The sequence below is a fragment of the Rattus norvegicus genome, chromosome 19 (assembly GCF_021556685.1).
Source record: "Rattus norvegicus strain SHRSP/BbbUtx chromosome 19, alternate assembly SHRSP_T2T, whole genome shotgun sequence".
NCBI lineage: Eukaryota > Metazoa > Chordata > Mammalia > Rodentia > Muridae > Rattus > Rattus norvegicus.
This window is the reverse complement of record NC_141552.1, coordinates 69,779,810-69,799,754: the sequence shown is the minus strand read 5'-3', so window position 1 is coordinate 69,799,754 and position 19,945 is coordinate 69,779,810. Positions and strand designations below refer to the sequence as shown.

The 19,945-nt window shown below is 48.5% G+C and overlaps 1 long non-coding RNA gene across 1 annotated transcript; it reads left to right on the top strand.

Moving 5' to 3' along the window:
* Positions 1-4,663: 4,663 nt before the first annotated feature.
* On the top strand, positions 4,664-12,688 carry LOC147999622 (uncharacterized). The gene is made up of 3 exons (XR_015643683.1): positions 4,664-5,293; positions 5,675-5,988; positions 10,181-12,688. It is a non-coding gene; the product is annotated as an uncharacterized LOC147999622 (long non-coding RNA).
* Positions 12,689-19,945: the final 7,257 nt, after the last annotated feature.

The following is a 19,945-nucleotide window of genomic DNA, read 5'->3' as shown; positions in this document are numbered from 1 at the left end:
CATCAATAGCATCTCATTCCCAGGGAGGAGAATCATTGGTCATGCAGGGTGGTAGGGTAGCAGGCATGTGGGGAAGTGATGAAGGGCTGGGATTAGGGCTCTCCCCAGGCAGATTTATGAATCACTGCTCCCTGCTGCGGCACAGTTCATGGCTGCTTGCCCTGGCCTCTCTGAGTTTATGCCCCCCACCCCACCCCACCAGATGGTTGCAGCATGGCCACACCCACTACCTCCAGCAGGGAGTCTGAGCTTCCTTACCCCTCTAGCCTCTGCAAACCAACTCTTCTTCCTGGCTGGACCTGTTCAGAACTTCCTCTTATTCCTCCTTCTCCTCCCTCTCCTTCTCCTACTCCTCCTCCCTCCCTTTCTTTCTTTCTTTCTTTCTTTCTTTCTTTCTTTCTTCCTTCCTTCCTTTCTTTCTTTCTCTCTTTCTTTCTTCCTGTCTGTCTGTCTGTCTGTCTGTCTATGTATCTGACTTGACAAGGTCTAGCTATAGAGCCCAGGTTGACCTGGAACTTGTGGTCCTCCTGCCTCAGCTTCCTGAGTAGCTAAGATGACAAGCCTGCATCACCACACCCGGCTTTAGATCTTCCTAAATGAGTTTGTCTAAGTCTACTCCAACCCTACTTCATGTAGCTTGGGGAATAACGATATGGAAAGAAATGTCTAAGTGATAAAGATATTGAATGTGAGGTTTATATCAAAGGCAGTTCCCTGGCTCTACTGAGGATAGAAATTTATGTTAGTGTGCGTGTGCGTGTGTGGTGTTCACGCTCACGAGTGTGAATACAGGTACAAATAGAGAATTATACCAGTGGACAATTCTGAGTCAGTTCTCACCTCTAACTTGTCTGACCGGGGGTCTCTTGTTTGCTGCTGCCTACACCAGGCAAGCTGGCCCAAGAGTTCCAGGGGGTCTCCTGTCTCTGCCTCCCATGTCTCCAGGGGAGCACTGGGTACCACATTAGACTTAAACATGGGTTCTGGGAATCTGAACTCAGATCCTCATGTTTACACGGTAAGCACTTTACCCATTGAGCCACTAGCCCATGACATTTATCAGCAGTTTCTTTAAGTGTAATCATTTGTACTTGGGAGAGGTCCCCTCAAAGTGCCTGTTGGATGCTCTGAGGGGTGGGGCTTCAAAGCAAATAGGGCCTTGACCAGTGCCAACTACAAATACACAGGCAGGTCCCATCTTCTCCCTCGCACCGTGCAACCAGGGAGATGACAGCAAGACGTCTTAAACTCAAAAGCAAATTACAGCAAGGACATAGCTGGGGCTGCTTGCTGGTCCTTGCCCAGCTGTAGGAGTCAGTGGCAGCTCGCAGGGTGAAAGTTGGCCTGTCAAACGAGCCCGTTCAAGCCTGCAATACCACTGTCGTTTGCCCAATGGGCTTATGATAAAGAGCAAGATGGGAAAAAAAATATGCCAAAAATAGTGCCCAGGAGAGATCTAAGTCAGGGCAGGACTGGAAGCCAGCACGGCCCACCCTGCTGGCCCTGCCATGGGATGGCTGCCTGGAGGACCTGTTCTGACAGGAATGGCATGTTCCAGAGCAGTGACCTCACCTTTCAGCACCAAAGAGGTTTGGGGAGGAAGAGCTGCTGAGAGCCCATCTGTGAATCCCTGAAGAAAGGGAGGGAGATCAGAATTTACACTGCAAACTTGACTTTGCGAACAGCCAGCGTGTTGAGACAGCCCCGTGGGCAGACAAGTTTGCTGCAGGCCTGGGACTCGCCCGAGGCTGATGCAGGCTGGAGATTAATCTACAAAGAATAAGTGGAATGAACTCCCTTCTCTCTGGAGCCCATGTCAGTCCCTTTTGCCCTTCTTTGAGGCCTTTGCTATCTGTTTCCTTCTTTGGACAGAACTCTAGGGGCAGGAAAGAGGAAGCCAGAGCCTCTTAAGTCCAGGTGAAGAAGGAGGCTGTTCTGTCCGTTCTGGAGGACCATAGACCCTGGTTGGTGGTAGGTGCTGTGAATTAAAGACCCATGTTCCAGCCATGTCTGGAGCCATCTCTCCGGAGGAGAAAGGCAGGATGGCTTCTTAGTTCTTCACAAATGGGAAGAACTTCATATATCTCCAGCCTTTGATATGACAGCTGCAGTGCATGGTGCTCCAACCACAGTGCATGGTGCTCCAACCACAGTGCATGATCCTCCAACTACAGTACATGGTGCTCCAATCACAGTGCATGGTGCTCCAACCAGTGGGTGGTGCTCCAATTACAGTACATGGTCCTCCAACTACAGTGCATGATCCTCCAACAACAGTGGGTGGTGCTCCAACCACAGAGGGTGGTGCTCCAACCACAGTGCATGGTGCTCCAACAACAGTGGGTGGTGCTCCAACCACAGAGGGTGGTGCTCCAATCACAGTGCATGGTGCTCCAACCACAGTGCATGGTGCTCCAACCACAGTGCATGGTGCTCCAACCACAGTGGGTGGTGCTCCAACCACAGAGGGTGGTGCTCCAACCACAGTGCGTGGTGCTCCAACCACAGTGGGTGGTGCTCCAACCACAGAGGGTGGTGCTCCAATCACAGTGCATGGTGCTCCAACCACAGTGCATGGTGCTCCAACCACAGTGGGTGGTGCTCCAACCACAGTGGGTGGTGCTCCAACCACAGAGGGTGGTGCTCCAACCACAGAGGGTGGTGCTCCAACCACAGTGCATGGTGCTCCAACCACAGTGGGTGGTGCTCCAACCACAGAGGGTGGTGCTCCAATCACAGTGCGTGGTGCTCCAACCACAGTGCATGGTGCTCCAACCACAGTGCATGGTGCTCCAACCACAGTGCATGGTGCTCCAGCTGCTCTGCATGGGGGTCCTGGTAGGGAGCCCTCCTGACAGGTGGGTATCCTGAGTTCCAGTTTGTGAGTGAAACAGTGAAGTGTTAGAAAGGAAAGTGACAAAGCCCCAGGTGGCCCTGCTAGGGAGTGGTCCAGATTCGAGACATAGTGCGATCTTGGGTCTTAGTCCAGTGTCACTCATGAAAGAAATAGAAATTTCCCAGCCTGCCCCAGAGTCAGTGGCTTTGTGCAATTGCAAGCTGTGTTCAAAATCCCAAGTGGATATTAAGATCCCAATCCTTCCTGTTATTGTTCCTTCACCCACATGTTATGAGGACGACAACTTATGTAATGGATTTTTGCCCCCAGTGCTGGGAGTGAAACCTGAGGCCTAGCACAGATTAGACAGGGGGCTCTACCCTGAGCTATGTCCCTAGCTCCATGAGCTAGACCTTATCTTTGTTAGTGTGTGTGCTGTGTGTATGTGTGTGTGGTATGTGGGTATGTATGTATGTATGTATGTATGTGTGTGTATGTATATATGTATGTATATGTGGTGTGTGTATGTATGTATATGTGGTGTGTGTATGTATATATGTATGTATGTGTGGTGTGTGTATATATGTATGTATGTATGTATGTATGTATGTGTGGTGTGTTTATATGTACATGGTGTGTGTGTATATGTATGCACATGGTGTGTGTGTATATGTATGTATGTGTGTATGTATATATATATATGTGTGGTGTGTGTATATATGCATGTGTGTGTAGTGTATATGTATGTATGTATATGTGGTGCATGCATGTGTGTATGTGTGTGTATGTATGTGTGTGTGATGTGTGTGTATGTATATATGTGTGGTGTGTGTATGAATGCATGTGTGTAGTGTATATGTTTGTATATGTGGTGTGTGTGTGTATATATGTACGTGGTGCACAGCGTGTGTGTGTGTGTGTGTGTGTGTGTGTGCGCGTGTGTGATGTGCTCACTTGCAGAGAATGATGTCAGGTGACTTCCTCCAGCATTCTCACCTTATTTTTTGAGGCAGAGTCTGAACCAGCTCTGCCATTTTGGTCAGGCCACCTGGCCAGCAATACTAAGAATCAAGTCACAAATGGCCAGACCTTGCATTTTGCATGGCTGTTAGGATTTAAACTCAGATCCTCTTGCTTGCATAGCAAGAGCTGTCTTACCTGTTGAGCCATCTCCTTAACCCATGAACCAGATTTCATTTTAATTTTTAAATGCTCACTCACTCATTCATTCATTCATTCATTCATTCATTCATTCATTCATCTTATGGGGCATCTGAGAGCCGCGATGCATGAGTAGATGTCCGAGGACAATTTTTGTCTCTCTCCTTCTACCATGTAGGCTCCAATGAGTGAACTCAGGATTTGGTGATCACCATGTTTACCCATGAACCATATCGCCAGGAGCTGTGCTACCATTAAACTAGATTTTTGTTCTGCTCGCAAACACAGGAGAGACCTCCAGGGTTGCAACTTGGTGGCTGTTTTTCTTTTTTTACGGTAGAGGTTCTGACTGGAGGTCTTGGCCAGAAGGCAGCCCCCCACCCCCGACCCCGGCCCACAGCCTACAGTAATAATAATCGCAGTTGTTATAATGTTATAATGATGTTGCTCTTTCCAGAGTCCACATCTATCAGCTTGTGTCTCTGCTCACTGGCTAATTAGCATGCTCACCTGCCCCTGCCCCTCCCCACTCTGCTTCTAGAGTCTTTCACTTCACTCACAGCAGACTAGCAAGCACAGCAGTCCCAGGGGAAGCCCCACCCCAACCTCACCCCCTGGGGACCCTTCTCTTAGGTGTCCTTAAGCATCAGGCACACTGCCCCAGTTGTTGTTCAAGGAAGGCATCCCCAGAGTTTCATTGAGGCTAACTTGAACTTGACCCCGCCATGTTGATCTGCTTACTACAAGCTCCCCTGGGGAAAGGGTGCCAAATCTGCCCATGGGTAGATTCTGGCAACTGCAACACCTGACAGCGCGTCACCGGTTGGTTTCTACTGAGAGCATCCGTTCGGACTTGTAGGGACTTCAGAGACTCCTCTGAGCCAGCTTCTCTGGAGGTGCCTAGACTGTCTTCTGGGCAGAGAAGCCTCACAGCGCCGTCTGTCAGTGTGATAATTTAAAGGAGAGTTCTGCACTGGGCCCGCGGGGCTGACAGAGGGGGTCACTCAGCACTTGAACCCGAATGTGGAACTCAATGCCAGGTTTGTAAAGTTTGCTGGTGCAGTTCCTAGTTACTCATAAGGAGTGGGTAGAAATTATACGATTTTTTTGAAAATAAGGAAACTGGAAGAGAGAAGGCATCCGGGACTCATTTGTAGAGGCGGGGTCCAAGCCCAGAGGACGCAATATCTCGATGCTTGCCCTCTGTGGGCACCCAGCCAGCTCTCCTGGGGAACAGCGTTTCTGGTGTGTGGCAATGCTGGAGATGGAGCCCAGGGACTTCCTGGCACAGGTTAGGTAAGGGGCCTCCCTACCACTAAGCTACACTCCCAACCTTTGACCCACATTTTGAAGGAGCCATTTTTATCTCTCTGGCCGCCATTAAACTTGAGCCGCAAGGGAATGCAAGCAGGCATAGGGAGGGCAGGGCGCTGAGCAGGCCTCATCAGATCAGAGTGAGTTCACACCCCTCTGCACAGACATGGGAGGCTTCCCATTTCTCATCCGCTCCCCAGTCAGCTTTGAAGAAAGACGTATTTTTAAACACAAGCCTGCAAGAGAAAATGCTCTCCGCGTGTCCCCATAGCCTACTAACCACGGGGGCAAGTGTTGGCAGCCGGTTCCTTCTGACTATTCTGAGGGTTGTGTTCTCAATTGGCTTTCTATTCTTGTCCCCAGCCCATGGTGGAGCCACCATCCTCAGAGACAATGGTGTGTTGATGAAAGAGGTCTCCTGGGTTCGCGTTTGTTCTGTCTCAGGACCTGCTCTGTGCCGCTTCAGGCAGGGCGTGAACTGCCCTTGCGTATCCGTCGCTAGTGGGGTTTTTTTGTTTTGTTTTTTGCATTCTTTTCTGGAGTGCTGGATATTAAACACTTAACACTCCCTGCGCGCTGGATAAACTTCTACTCCTGAGAAACATTTCTGGCCTCTTTTGACTTTTTTTTTTTTTTTTCGGAGCTGGGGACCGAACCCAGGGCCTTGCGTTTGCTAGGTAAGCGCTCTACCACTGAGCTAAATCCCCAACCCCCTCTTTTGACTTTTTATTTTGAGACAAGATCTTGCTAAGTTGTCCTGGCTGGCCTGCAACCTTTTCTGTAGCACTTATATGTTTTAAGTGTGTTCATGCATATGAGGGTGCACTGTGTATGTATGTATGTATGTATGTATGTATGTATGTATGTATGTGTATGTACAGGTTCACGTGCACATGGATGTGGAGGCCAGATGACAACTTCAGATGCTTTTCTGGAGCTACCTACCTTGTTTTTTGAGGCAGGGTCTCTCACTGGCTTGGAACTATCAAGTAGGCTAAGCTGTCTAGACAACAAGCCCCAGGGTCCTTCTTGTCTCAGGGGTCCTCATGCTCAGATTACAGGCATTACCACCATAGCTGGCTCTCCCCATCCACCCTCCATACAGGCTCACCCTAGCTATGGAACCCTCATGCCCGCATTGCAAGCATTCTGTCTGAGCATTTGAACCATCTCTCTAGCCTGGGCCTTGAATTTTATGGTCCTCCTGTTGCCTAAGCCTCTTGGCCTGCTTATACATTTGATTGATTGATTGATTGACTTTTTTGATTTTTCAAGATAGGGTTTCTCTGTGTAGCCCTCGCTGTCCTAGAACTCACTCTGTAGAACAGGCTGACCTTGAATTCACAGAGATCCACCTGCCTCTGCCTCCTTAAGTGCTGGGATCCAAAGGCCCATGCCACCACTGCCTGGCAGCTTACACGTGTTTTGGACTTCTTGTCGACTGCCCGATGGTTCCAGAAGGCCAGTCCCTACCTCTTTGCCCAAGGTTAAAAAGGGCCGGACTTCTGAGGGAAAGCGGTCATCAAGCTCTGGGTCACTTTCACTGGCTTTCAGAGACCAGAGTAATACATTTCCCTCTTTATGAAGGGAAACTTCCATGGTGGAGGCCAACCCCGTCCTTCAGGTTAGGGCTCATTTCCTTCTCTGAAGAAGATAAGGACCTGCCAAGTCCTCGCTGACCTGCTCTGCGGCACAGTCAGGATGTCCTGTTGAGTGGCGATGGTGTGTCCCCGAGAATTAGATTGTTGTTGTTTCAAGGCAGCCATCTCGACCCGACCCGGTGGCTGAGGGAACCGCCCTGGTCTGGCTTCACTGAGGAGTTCTGCTGCTGCTGGGTCTATTTGAGTTACGTAACATAAACAGCTCCAAGGAGATGGGCTTCCCGGCTCTTGTTTGTCGACTTGTCTCCACAGAGCATTGCCTGGGTGGTGTTGCTGGCTGTCTCTGCTCTGCTCTGGAGAACAAAACAGCCCTGCCTTGACCTTCCCTGGGGCCAGCCTTTCTTCTCCACTGCCCTGGCAGGAGCAAAGAAAGCGAAGGACTCCAAAGCTACCTGTGATCTCTTCAAGAGTTTGCCCAGACCTGGGATTATGGGTGGATACGAGCCCTCCCTGGAGCCTCCTATGAGAAGTAACTATATACACAAACTCACAAGCAAGCACGTGTGTACCTGTGCACCGGAGCATGTACGCATGCACCCACGTATGCATGCATCCGCGCATGCGCACATACACATGCTCGCACAGGTTTTTTTGTTTTTTTAATTCAAAGGATAGTGGTAGACACCAGCTCCATGGAAAAGCACCCAACAGTGCCCAAACCTTACAGAGTTGGGTAGCCCAGCGCCTGGCTTAGCCGTGATGGCTTTCAACTGGGTAGACACGCCTCTTGGTACTCCTAATCTGGCACAGCCGCATCGGGAGAAGAGCGGTCCCAGGGCATCCTATCTTGCTTCTGCGTTTATGTGGCCGTCTTAAGGCAGAAGAGCTATTTTCGGGAATATCGTTGACTTCAGGGTCCCTTGTAAGACTCCATCTCTACTCATCAGTTTGGCTATATCCCGTTTCCCTAGCACCCCGTGCGCTATCTTCTCGGGTCACCAACCAACCTGAGGGTAAAGGGAATGATTCCTTTCCTCTTTCAGAGTTGTGAGACTGAGAAGACTAGAAAGACAGGTACTCAGAACTTTGGGGGGAATGTCTGGTCCTAGGGCACTGGATGGTGAGTGGGGGCTCAACAGGAAGGGTCCAGAAACCAGCGAAGGGATTTCTCCCCCCTGAAGACTTAGCAATAAAAGGAGACATGTAAGTGTGCACCATATGTACGTGTGGGGTATGTGTATATACATGTGTATGCATGCATGTGGTATGTATGTGTCTGAAATTGAAGGTTTTGTGTGAAGAAAGACCTCAAAATCTCCACACTGAAGCCAGGTCTGGTAGGGTAGACCTATCATCCCAGTAATTTTGGAACTTGAAGAAGGAGGCTCAAAGTTCAAGCACCCTTGGACCATAGAGTGAATTCAAGGCCAATCTGGGTAATTGAGTCCGCTCCTGTCTCAAAGGGTAAAATTAAATTGATAATAATTTTAAAAAGAGGGCCGGGGATTCTGAGCAGATGGAGCCCTGAGTTACAACCACAGAGAGAAAGGAGTGGGGGAGGGAGGGAGGAAGGGGAGGAGGAGCGACTCCTGGACAATTGAATCCCAGCTGTGGCCTCTGATGAAACTCCAAGTATCCAGTCTCCTGGCAGTTCTAGGATAGTCTGTAATTTGCCAAGTCCCGGAGCTGCCCTCCTTTTCTCTCTCAAGGTCAAATTCCAGCATACTTCAGACTCAGTACTCCTACACAGCTCAGGGTCCCTTGAGAGTGAGTGTATGGTGTGTGTGTGTGTGTGTGTGTGTGTGTGTGTGTGTGTATGTGTGTGTGTGTGTGCGCACACGTGCACTGTTATATATGTATGTGTGATATGTACGTGTGTGGTATGTGTGTGTACATGCGTATGCATGCATGTGGTATTATGTGGGGTGTGACTTTCTCACGTGTATTTCAAAAGTTGGGGTACAAGCATCCTTCTGAGAACCACCTCCCTGCCCCTCCTGCTCCCCTCACTCGAGGGGTTCCAGGAACAGGGTATAAAGCACACAAAGAGAAACAGTGATCTGGTGCCACACTGCATTTTTCTGTTGTTTTTAGGAAATGTTAATGACAGGCTATTTGATTACCCTAAGGCTTGGCTCTGCCCGCTCTCTGTGAAGCGCGTCTAGTATTCAGTAACAATATAAGTAGCAGAAGTTTTTTGGCATTTAAGAATAAGCTCATCGGACGCCGCCATGCCGTTTGGAAACTCGACAGCGGGGCCAGCCAAGCTTGTGGAGATGTGAGCCTTTTTCTGCAGGCTGGGCAGCTGGCCAGGACAGGGAAAAAAAATGTGCATTGGCTAAGAACCACTGCCACGCAAACACTTCTGGAAATTTCTGTGCTCAGGCCTGCCAAGTCCATTATGCATAACATGAATTACAAGCAAGTTTCTCTCTCTCTCTCTCTCTCTCTCTCTCTCTCTCTCTCTCTCTCTCCTTCTCTCTCTCCCTCTCTCTCTCTGAGCAGTTGCTTCTTGGGCTTAATTCTTCTTTGGGTTTTGTAAAATACATACAACTCAAATGAGAAACACTCTCTGCAAATCCACAATTCACTACTCTGTGTGTGTGTGTGTGTGTGTGTGTGTGTGTGTGTATGTGTGAGAGAGAGAGAGACTATGTGAGTGTGTGACTCTATGTATGTGACTCTGTGTGTGACTCTTAGTGTGTGTATGTATGTGTGTGAGAGAGAGAGACTCTGTGAGTGTGTATGTGACTGTGTGTGTCTGTGTGTGACTCTTTCTCTCTCTCTCTCTCTGTGTGTGTGTGTGTGTGTATGTGTGTGTGTGTGTGTGTGTGTGTGTTTCCACTGGGGCTGCCAAGTTCATAACTTTCCTTGAGTTGGGAGAAATGGCTTCCAACTTGAGTTGGAATCACATTAAGTGCAATGTGTGGTAGGCTGCTGTGTTTCCTGGAACTTCTAGAAAGGAAGGATGTCTTGAATCATGAAGACTACAAAATAGTGAGACCAAGAAGCAGTTACATAGAGAATATGGTGGAGGGGGGAGGACAGAAGAGGGAGGAGGGAAGAGGAAGGGAGGAAGGAGGGAGGAGGGAGGAGGAAGGGATGAGGAGGGAAGAGGTAGGAAGGAGGAGGGGGAGGGCTGGGGACACAATGGCTCTGCTTATGCTCAGCAATGCCAGCCACCAGAATCGGAGACTGCCTCAGTCATGCTGGTTTTTTGTTTGTTTGTTTGTTTCTTGTTTCATTTTATTTTATTTTATTTTTGTAGGTCTCACTATGTAGCCCTAGCAGCCCTGAAACTCACTATGCAGATCAAGCTGGCCTCAAACACACGGAGATCCAACCACCTCTGCCTCCCAGGGCACTACAGGCACACACCACTTCGCCCAGCTCCAGCCAGTCGTCCTGTGAGCAAACCTGCCTCCCTGAGCCTAAGATGACAGCCCCCCAGCTTGCCGGCCTGCATACCACGGATCCTTGAGGTCTGGCTCAAAGCCCCAGAGAGTGTGAAAGTGCCAGCCACACAGGCGGATTTTCAAGTGGATGTTGGTCCTAGGAAGGGGTGCCAAGCTGGTCAAAGGGAGAGCAGGCAAGAGAGAAGTTTCCAGGCCTCTTGTCAAGGGTCTGCCTCTGCGTGCCTCCCTCCAGGGCTCAGCGAGGCAATGTTTGCATCATGTGTTTTCTGATTCCCGAATTGAGGCCGGCAGGCCCTCTCCTATGATTCAGACGGGCTTAGATTACTCAGACTCTGCCCAGGGCCATTCTCAAGGGCTGGCAGCCTCACGCCTCTTCTTCAGAAGCCCAGGAACCACATTATTCATTGCCAACATGAGATAATTGTATTAGCACATGATGAGACAGTTACAGTGAGGTCCTTTCAGCTCCCAGCAGGCGTCTGCACAACCTTCCAATAGCAACTCTTCATCCCTCTCCAGTTACTCCCTCTCTTTGCTTTCTGGAGGGTTTGGTTGACTGGAGAGCTCCCTGGAATTAGGGAGATGGCTTAGTTGGTAGGGAAATTGCTGGGCTGGTATGAGAACTTGGTTCAGATACACAGCCTTCCAAATACACACGCCACCAAGCTGGACATGGTGGTACACATCTGTAGTCCCAGGGCTGGGAGGGCAGGAAGAAGGGGATTCCAGGGAGTATGTGACCATCCAGCTTAGTTGGATCAGTGAGCTCTAGGTTCAGAGAGACCCTGCATCAAAAATACAGTACATGGCGATAGAGGAAGACTCCCTCTGGCATCCACATGTGTATGCACTGATACCTGCATACCTGCTAGCTCGCTCTCTCTGTCTCTCTGTCTCTGTCTCTGTCTCTGTCTCTGTCTGTCTCTCTCTCTCTCTCTCTCTCTCACACACACACACACACACACACACACACACACACGATCATAGGATCTGTTAAATCAGAACTCTGAGATGGTCTAAGAGCTGATGAGGCAACATATGAGATTCCATCAAGTCAGCACTCCAGGGTGTGCCTCAGTTTCCCTCTGCACTGGAGAGAGTGCAAAGAAGCCCAGGAATCAGAAAGAGTCACCGAACTTGACACCATGTCATAACCCGGGACCCGACTTCTGCAATGAGGACAGAAGCTCTTCCCTCACAGCATGGCCACAAAAGACCGTTATGCAGAATTGTGTGACGGCTTTGCAGGTCATGAAGTAGTGTTCTGATGTGGGCTGGGATCATCCTCCAGGGAGACCTCACTGTGGAAATTCCAGCATGGGAAAGACGGTGAACACGACATAGTGTGTGTGGGAAAGCTCTGGACACACATCCAGCACACCATGGAACTCTATTGATTATTGACTGACTGAGTTAGTGATTGGCTGTTTTTCTAATCTGCAACTCACTAAGCGTCCATGGATGCTCTTGAATTCCCAATCCTCCTGTCCTGCCTTGTCTCCCCTACAGATTGGGATTACAAACATTTACCACCACACCAGGGAAAGTGGGGACTTATTGGAGGAACAATGTGTGTCTTAGTTAGGGTTTTACTGTTGTGAATAGACACCATGACCAAGGCAACTCTTACAGGTATATTTATTTGGGGGCTGGCTCACAGGTTCAGAGGTTCAGTCCAGTATCATCAAGGTAGGAACATGGCAGCATCCAGGCAGGCATGGTGCAGGAGGAGCTGAGAGTTCTACATCTTCATCTGAAGGCTGCTAGTGGAAGACTGAATTCCAGGCAGCTAGGATGAGGGTCTTAAAGCCCACAGTGACACACCTACTCCAACAGGGCCACACCTCCCAACAGTGCCACTCCCTGGGTCAAGCATATACAAACCATCACACTGTGACTTAGTTTTATTTTCTGTAGTTGCTGCTCTTTTTACAGCAGCCTCTCTGCATGACCTATAATATGTTTCCTCCCCTTTCTGTGTCTTTCCTCCCTTCCCCTGTCTGTTTATACTGTCTCATCCTCCCTTCCCCTCCCTCCGCCCCCTATCTTTTCTTCAAGAATCAGAGCTTGCAATTGTTGGTGATTTGACAGGACCGGCCTAGGAATGGAACTGGGTGTCCCGGCACCAATTAAACATCCTTCTCCTCCCAAACTGCCTCCCAGAACTAGAGTTCACCAGAAACAGTTAATAGGTTTGAGCATTTGGGTAGAAGAAGGGCTGGAGAGATGGCTCAGTGGTTAAGAGCACTGACTGCTCTCCCAGAGGTCCTGAGTTCAATTCCTACAATTACATGGTGGCTCCCAACCATCTGTAATGGGATCCGATGTCTTCTTCTGGTGTGTCTGAAGATAGCGACAAATCATTCTAAAAAGGAACATTTGAAAGAAAGAGAGAAAGAAAGAGAGAGAGAGAGAAAGAAAGAGAGAGAGAAAGAAAGAAAGAAAAGAAGACGAAAAATAAAGCCAGGGGCCCAGAAACACTCCTGGTCTGGTCTCTGTGCCATGGTCTGCCCATTCTTGACTTGTGTTAGACACACACTGTCTGTTTCCCTTCCTCCAGCTCCTGTGCCTTTGTTGTGTGACTGAAGGAAGCCAGAAGTCAGGAGAATTGGCAGTGCTCTGCCCCCTGGAAGTCCTGAACTCAGGTCATCAGGTTTAGCAACCAATGCCTTTTAACTACTAGTCAGCCATGCCTGGCACTTGCTTTTTAAAGTAGGCTGAGTAGAGGCTGAGAGATGGCTTGGTGGTTTAGAGCACTGACTGCTCTCCCAGAGGTCCTGAGTTCAAATCCCAGCGCCCACATGGCAGCTCACAACCGTCTTTGACTCTAGTTCCAGGGGATGCAACATCCTCACCCAGGCATACACGCAGCCAAGGCACCCGTGCACATAAAATAGAAATAAATAAGTTTTTAAAATAGTTGAGCAGTAACAAGCGCTCACAGACCAAACTGCCCAAGTGGGGTGTGGAGGCATAACACAGCGCTCTGGAGGGAGGGAGGGACAGGAGGACGAGGAGTTCCCCAGGGACAGCACCTGAACTTTTCTGTGTTCGCTGGTTAGAAGCTTGTCAAGGCAAGGTTTATTTCTGAAAATACGAGGTCCATGGGGCAGATTGCTTAGGATAATTTTGCCCTTAAAAGAACCTGACAGATGTGCTCTATAAAAATGAAGCTACTTGAAAGTCTGAGGAACTAAAGAGCACTGGCTGGCTTCTTTATTCGGTCTTTCCCTTATTTGACTTAGAAAGAGCAAACAAAACAAAACAAACCCCAGATATTTAGATTCTCCTGCCCGAGTCTCTCTGCCACCATGCCATCCCCAGTCTTCCCACCCTCGACCCCAGTGCCCATACAGGAACTGGTGCTGTGTCACTCTAGGGCTGTGTTGTTTCCAAGAAAAGCAAGCTGAGTCTTTTGAACAAGGGAGCCAGCTTGTCTCTCAAACTGATGCCTTAAAGCCTTCGGCCCCCTACGGCACTATGTCGTTGAGATGTTGTTGGGGGACAGAAACAACCCAGACTTTCGAGACAGCCTTGATTCTTCCTCTCCTCTTCCTGAATCAAGATAAATGTTACCATTTGAATGTGCAGGTCCCCTCCACCACCATCCAACCATCCAGGCTCATGTGTCTGAACACTTGTTCCCCAGCTGAAGGCACTGTCTAGGAAGTTGTAGAAGCATCTGGACATGGGGCCTGGTAAGACCACAGGAGAGGGATTTCCAAGGATTACGGGTGACCTGTAGAGCATATGAGACCCCAGAAAGCACAGTGTTCCCTTACATTGTCCTAGATCTAGAATACATGTTTGTTTTAATTTTTTTTTTTTTGGTTCTTTTTTTCGGAGCTGGGGACTGAACCCAGGGCCTTGTGCTTCCTAGGTAAGCGCTCTACCACTGAGCTAAATCCCCAGCCCCTGTTTTAATTTTTTTAATATACTTTTTTATTTATGTGTACATGTGTTTCTATGCATGTGAGTGCAGGGTCCCTGGAGGCCACAAGAGGGCGCCAGATCCCCTGGAGCTGGAGTTCCAGTGGTTTTGAGTTACCTAACGTAGGTGCTGGGAACTGAACTCTGGTCCTCCCACTTCCAGATTCTCGCCTTGATTTTTGTGTTTTGATGTTTGATTTTGTTTTCACAGAAGCACACCACCCTTGAATTTTTGATTCTGACTTATTTCTTTTAATACGGCGATTGTCGGTTCCAGCCATCTTCCTTGAGGCAGAGCCTCTTGGATCTCGTGAGAGAAGCGAATCAAATCTAGGAATCCTCACAGAACAAATGTCAACTTTTCAAGTGAATTCAGAGGTTTATCCTTAAATGTCTCCTAGGCTGAAAAACAATACAGCTTCAAAACTTACCTGAAAGAAATTCGGTGAGGGCTGGGGAGACAGCTTAGTTGTGAGTAGAGGGGCCTGAGTCAGACTGCAGAAACAATGCAAAAAAAATCAAAACAAACAAACAAACAAACAAAAAACCCTAGACCCAGGCCAGGGAGAGATCTTGCCTCAAAAACAAGGTAATGATAATGTTTGAGGAATGATACCTGGGGTTGACTCTCAACTCCATGTGTCTTCACACATACATCAACACACACGCACGCATGCACACACTCACACATGCATACACACAGAGAACAAAGAAATGGGCTAACCTACACCTGTAATCTAAAACTTGGGAGGTTGAGATAGAAAGATTGGTGTGAGTTTAAGGCCTGAACTACACAGAAAGACCCTGTCTCGAAAAATAAACAAAGAAAGGAAGAAAGGAAGAAAAGAAAGGGGGTAGGGGAGAGGGAGGGAGAAGGGAGGAAAAACAGAGCAGAGAGGGAGGGGTGTGCTGTAAACTATGATCAAGACTGTGCCTTCAAGGACTGGTATCCGGTCATCTCTAGTCCTTCCCTTGTATTTTCAGCCTGGCTCTTCTGTCTCCGTTACTGTTCACCTCCCTCCCTCTCTGGACGATTTAATTATCCGTGTCTAAAGGCCAGGGAAGCAATTACGTTTCGGCTACTGGCCTGGAAAGGCAACCCAGGTTCCTCCAGCCTGGGATAACCTAATAAGTTTTAAAAGCTAGTCTTCCTCTTCACTTTGGAAAAGCTAAAACTGCCAGGCCTGGGGAAAGTGGAGTGTGGAGCGTCCCCTCACACCCGGCACAGGGCAACCATCAGCATCTGAGCCAAGTCTGGTGAAAACGTGTTCTCGTTATCGACTGTCAAACGGCTGGAAATCGGCAGTCTCTAAGAGGAACGTTTCGAAACAGCGATCTGTTATAAGGGTCGTTATTTCTGCATCCCCAACTAATGTGTCCTGCTTTCTCTCCTGCCATGGTCTGGCTCAGCTGGGGACAATCTTGTTCCCTAGGTGGGTCAAACAATGTTAAGAGCTGGTATCTGTGAAGTAGTGATGGCATTTGTGTGTGACGGGCTTGCCTCTGCTGGGCACACCTGGTTGTGCTAAGGTGGGATTTAGGCTGACCTGAGATTTCTTTCTTATCCTTTGTAAACGTTTTCTTTTTAAAAATAATTTTTTTAAAAAAAAAAATAGGGGCTGGAGAGATGGCTCAGTGGTTAAGAGCACTGGCTGCTCTTCCGGAGGTCCTGAGTTCAATTCCCAGCAACCACATGGTGGCTCACAACCATCTGTAATGGGATCAGATGCCCTCTTCTGGTGTGTTTGAAGACAGTGACAGTGAATTCGCATACATAAAATAAATAAAACAAATATTTTTTGAAAACGTAGATGTGTCTAGGAGTTTTGTTTGCCTGTATGTCTGTGTACCGCATTCATGCCCAGTGCCCACAGAGGTCAGAAGAGGGGATCAGCACTCTGAAACTGGAGTTTGGATGACTGTGAGCTACTGTGTGGGTGCTGGGAATCGAACCCTGATCTTCCAGAAGGGCAGCCAGTACTTGTCACCGCTGACCCATCTCTCCCCATTTAAAATGCGACACTCATCAAGATCTAAAGAAGATATATATCTTTATCCTTTCACTCTGGTCTACAAAAGAAGCTTGCTGCTGACTGGGGCTGTGTGTTCTGCCGGCACTATCGAAGCAAGCTAACCTAGATAGGAACTGGAGTTACATCAGCTGTCAGGCAGGGAGTCTGGCCCCGCGCCAGCCTGTGAAAACCAAACGAATTTGCGTCACCGTTCCCTTGGTGATGTTTCTGGGAGCCTTGTCAGCTCTCCCATGAGGCTGCTCCCTTAATATGTCAACAGACGTCCCTAAATCTTTAGTGCTGAATAGCTCTTTCCCGTCTCTAGAAGCACGTTGGTGACCAAACAGCTAACGGATGGCGTGGCTGCCATCTTTAGAGCCCATTTCTTTCATGGATCAGGAGTTTGTACGGGGGGTGGGGAGGCTCTGAGAAGATTTTTGCTGCCCTGTGATGCAGTATCTACATTTGAGGGATCCGGTCAGCAGCTTCAACCCAGAGCTGCCTTTCTGCTGCCTTCCTTAGGAAAAGCCCTCATTCCCCCTCCCAGCTCTCCCAAACCTTCCCATTACCGGGTCACAGTGCCGAGTATGGAAGAAGCGGTCACTCTGAAGACCCCCAGAACGGGCCCCGATTAAGAGCGGCTTTCTGACCACCCTCGCCGAGTGTGGGAGAAGCGGTCGCTCCGAAGACACCCAGAACAGGCCCCGATTAAGAGCGACTTTCCGACCACCCTCCACACGTTTATCCCCTGCTCATTGTGAGCCATAAATAAAAAAGCACGTCTGCCTCCGCCCCTGTGAAATCTCTTGTTTTCTGCGGGATGTCTTTTTATTGATCTCTGCTGCTGGTCAGGCATGTTTTCCTTGGAGAAGCAGTAGAGGGAACCATGCCCCATAATCCCTACCACGTGGGGCACTAAAAGAGCCCTGTAGACAGCCTAGCTGAGTCCTTTGCCCTACATGGACCTCCAGGTCATTAGACAGTTGCTGCCCAATTAATCACAGTCTTTAGATGTCTTAATGTGGAGAACGTGTCTTTCCTCTGTGGTGATTAGGGAAAGGTGTGCTTTGAAAGTTTATTATTATTATTATTATTATTATTATTATTATTAAAATTTTTATGTGTGGGGGCGTATTTTGCCTGCGTGCATGTCTGTACTCAATGTTCATGTCCAGTGCCCTCACGAGTCAGAAGAGAGTGACTGGGGGTGGAGTTACAGATGTCAGTGAGCCACCATGTGGGTGCTGGGAACTAAACCTGATCCTATGCAAGAGCTCTTAATGTCTCCTGGCTCTCTGCCTTTCTTTCTTTGTTTCTTTTTGACCCAAGGTCTTATGTATCCTGGGCTGACCTCAAATTCACCACCTAAGGCAAAAAACAGCCTCAAGCTCCCAATCCTCTGGCGTCCATCTCCCAGATGCTCAGATGATGACGCTGTGCCACCCGCCATCCTGAGACTTGAACCCAGAGCTTTGCGAGTGCTTGGCCAGCACTCTCCCAACAGAGCTATCTCCCTGGTGCCCTGAGGTTCTTTGAAACATCACGAGTTCCACCAGTGACCATGACAAGGGATTGCAGAAGGAGCCGCTGTCCCTTCAGTGAGCCTAGAAGTGAAGGCGGGCTGAGAGTCCTCTGTCTCTGGGGGGTTTGCGGCTGTGAACCTACCTCTGGGTAAGGGCACCTGAAAGTGCTTCTTCCTCTCCCTTTCAACCACAGAAGTAATCTTAGCTTCAGTTCACTCTGTCTCCTATGATGCGTGTGGTGCCATCTCTCCAGCCTGGCTATATAACTCTTATATATAAAACCAAATGTGTTTATGTATACACATACACATGAGGCACACTCTAAAAAAGAATACTGTTACATACAAGTGTACACATGAAAACCCATATGAGGTTCACACCTGCGCACATACATGTCACATGCAAGGGAAATAGCAGGTAGGCATGAGGCATGTGTGATAGCAGGTGCAGGATTTGTCCCTCATGCTCTTTCTCTGTGGCCTTTGGTATGTCAAAATGGCTGATGAGCACAGGTCTGGTTTGCCAGGCATGGTACTGAGGGTCTGGTGACCAAGAGTGCCCAGAGCTCTTATTTCTACAGAGAGACTAGGGAAGGGTATGGGGCACAGGGAAAACTGGAGTGTGTATCCCTTGAGCTTCCCACTGTCTCCTTTGCCACCACAACCAATGGCTGTGGGGTGACTGGAGGGACCTGTCAGTTGGCCAAGAGCTTCTTGTGAAAATGACAAACTCTTTGTGGGAACCTCATTGTTTAGGAACCATGTGTAGTGCCTATGTGCTGCCACTCAGTTCCTTCCAGGCATGGAAATCATAACACACATGTAGACATACATACATACATACATACATACACGCAAACATACCTACATACACACATACATATACACATGCACACACAGAGACATACAAACACACATGTAAACACATGCACATACACATACACACATATATACTGACACACAGACACACATATATAAACACATGCACACACATATATACATACACACAAACACACAGACACACACATAAACACATGCACACACATACACATATACACACATACATACATACACACAAACATACATATACACATGCATACACAGACACACACATAAACACATGCACACACATATACACATATATACAGACAGACACACATACATATACACATGCACACACATACACACATATGCATATATACATACACACAGACACACACATAAACACACATATACACATACAGACACACATGCGCGCACACACATATACACATATATGCAGAGATTACAAGCACGTACCACAATGCCTGGGTTTTCTATTTTCTTACACGGTTCTGAGGATAAAACTCAGGACCTCATACTTGTGTGTCGAGTATTTTACTGGTTGAGCCATCATTTCCAGGCTCTGTAGCTGATTTTAACTCATGCTTGGTTTATTCATTCACCCATCCAACCATCCATCCATCCATCACCCACCCATCCACTCACCCATCCACCTATCTATCCATCCATCCATCTATCCACCTATCCACCCATCTATCCACCTATCCATCCACCTATCCATCCACCCACCATTTATCCATCCATCTACCTGCCACCCATCCAGCCATGAATCCATCCACCCATGGATTGTTCACTGTGATTGTGCTCTGTATGGAAGCACTAATAATAACCCAAGAGGATCCCTCAGGAAGGACACAGGGAGACAGTTGGTGGCTGCCATTAGACACACATCTAATACTGTGCTTGAGGTAGGTGAGCAACTCCATCTGCCACAGGTGAGGGTAAGAGGCTTTTCCAGAGAAGAGGAGGCCTGAGACCTGGGTCTGCAAGTTTGAAGGCACCTCAGGTGATCACCAACATCTTGTCTCCATCCTTTTCCTTACATCCTTTGACCCCTGTGGCTTTAAGTTCAGCCATTTCATTCAACCACCAACTGATGTACAATGGCACCAGCACAACCTTGGGGTCTGCTGCTTACTACACTCTTTTGTGCAATCAGGGATTAAATTTCAAATTCACCGACACCAGAGATAAAACGGCTAATTATACACAGTAATTGCATTTAAAATCCATGCCTTTGAATGCATGATGAAATCTCAGTTAAAGGCTTCTGGAACCCAGCACGCACGTGAGTAAGGGTTGCTGTGTGG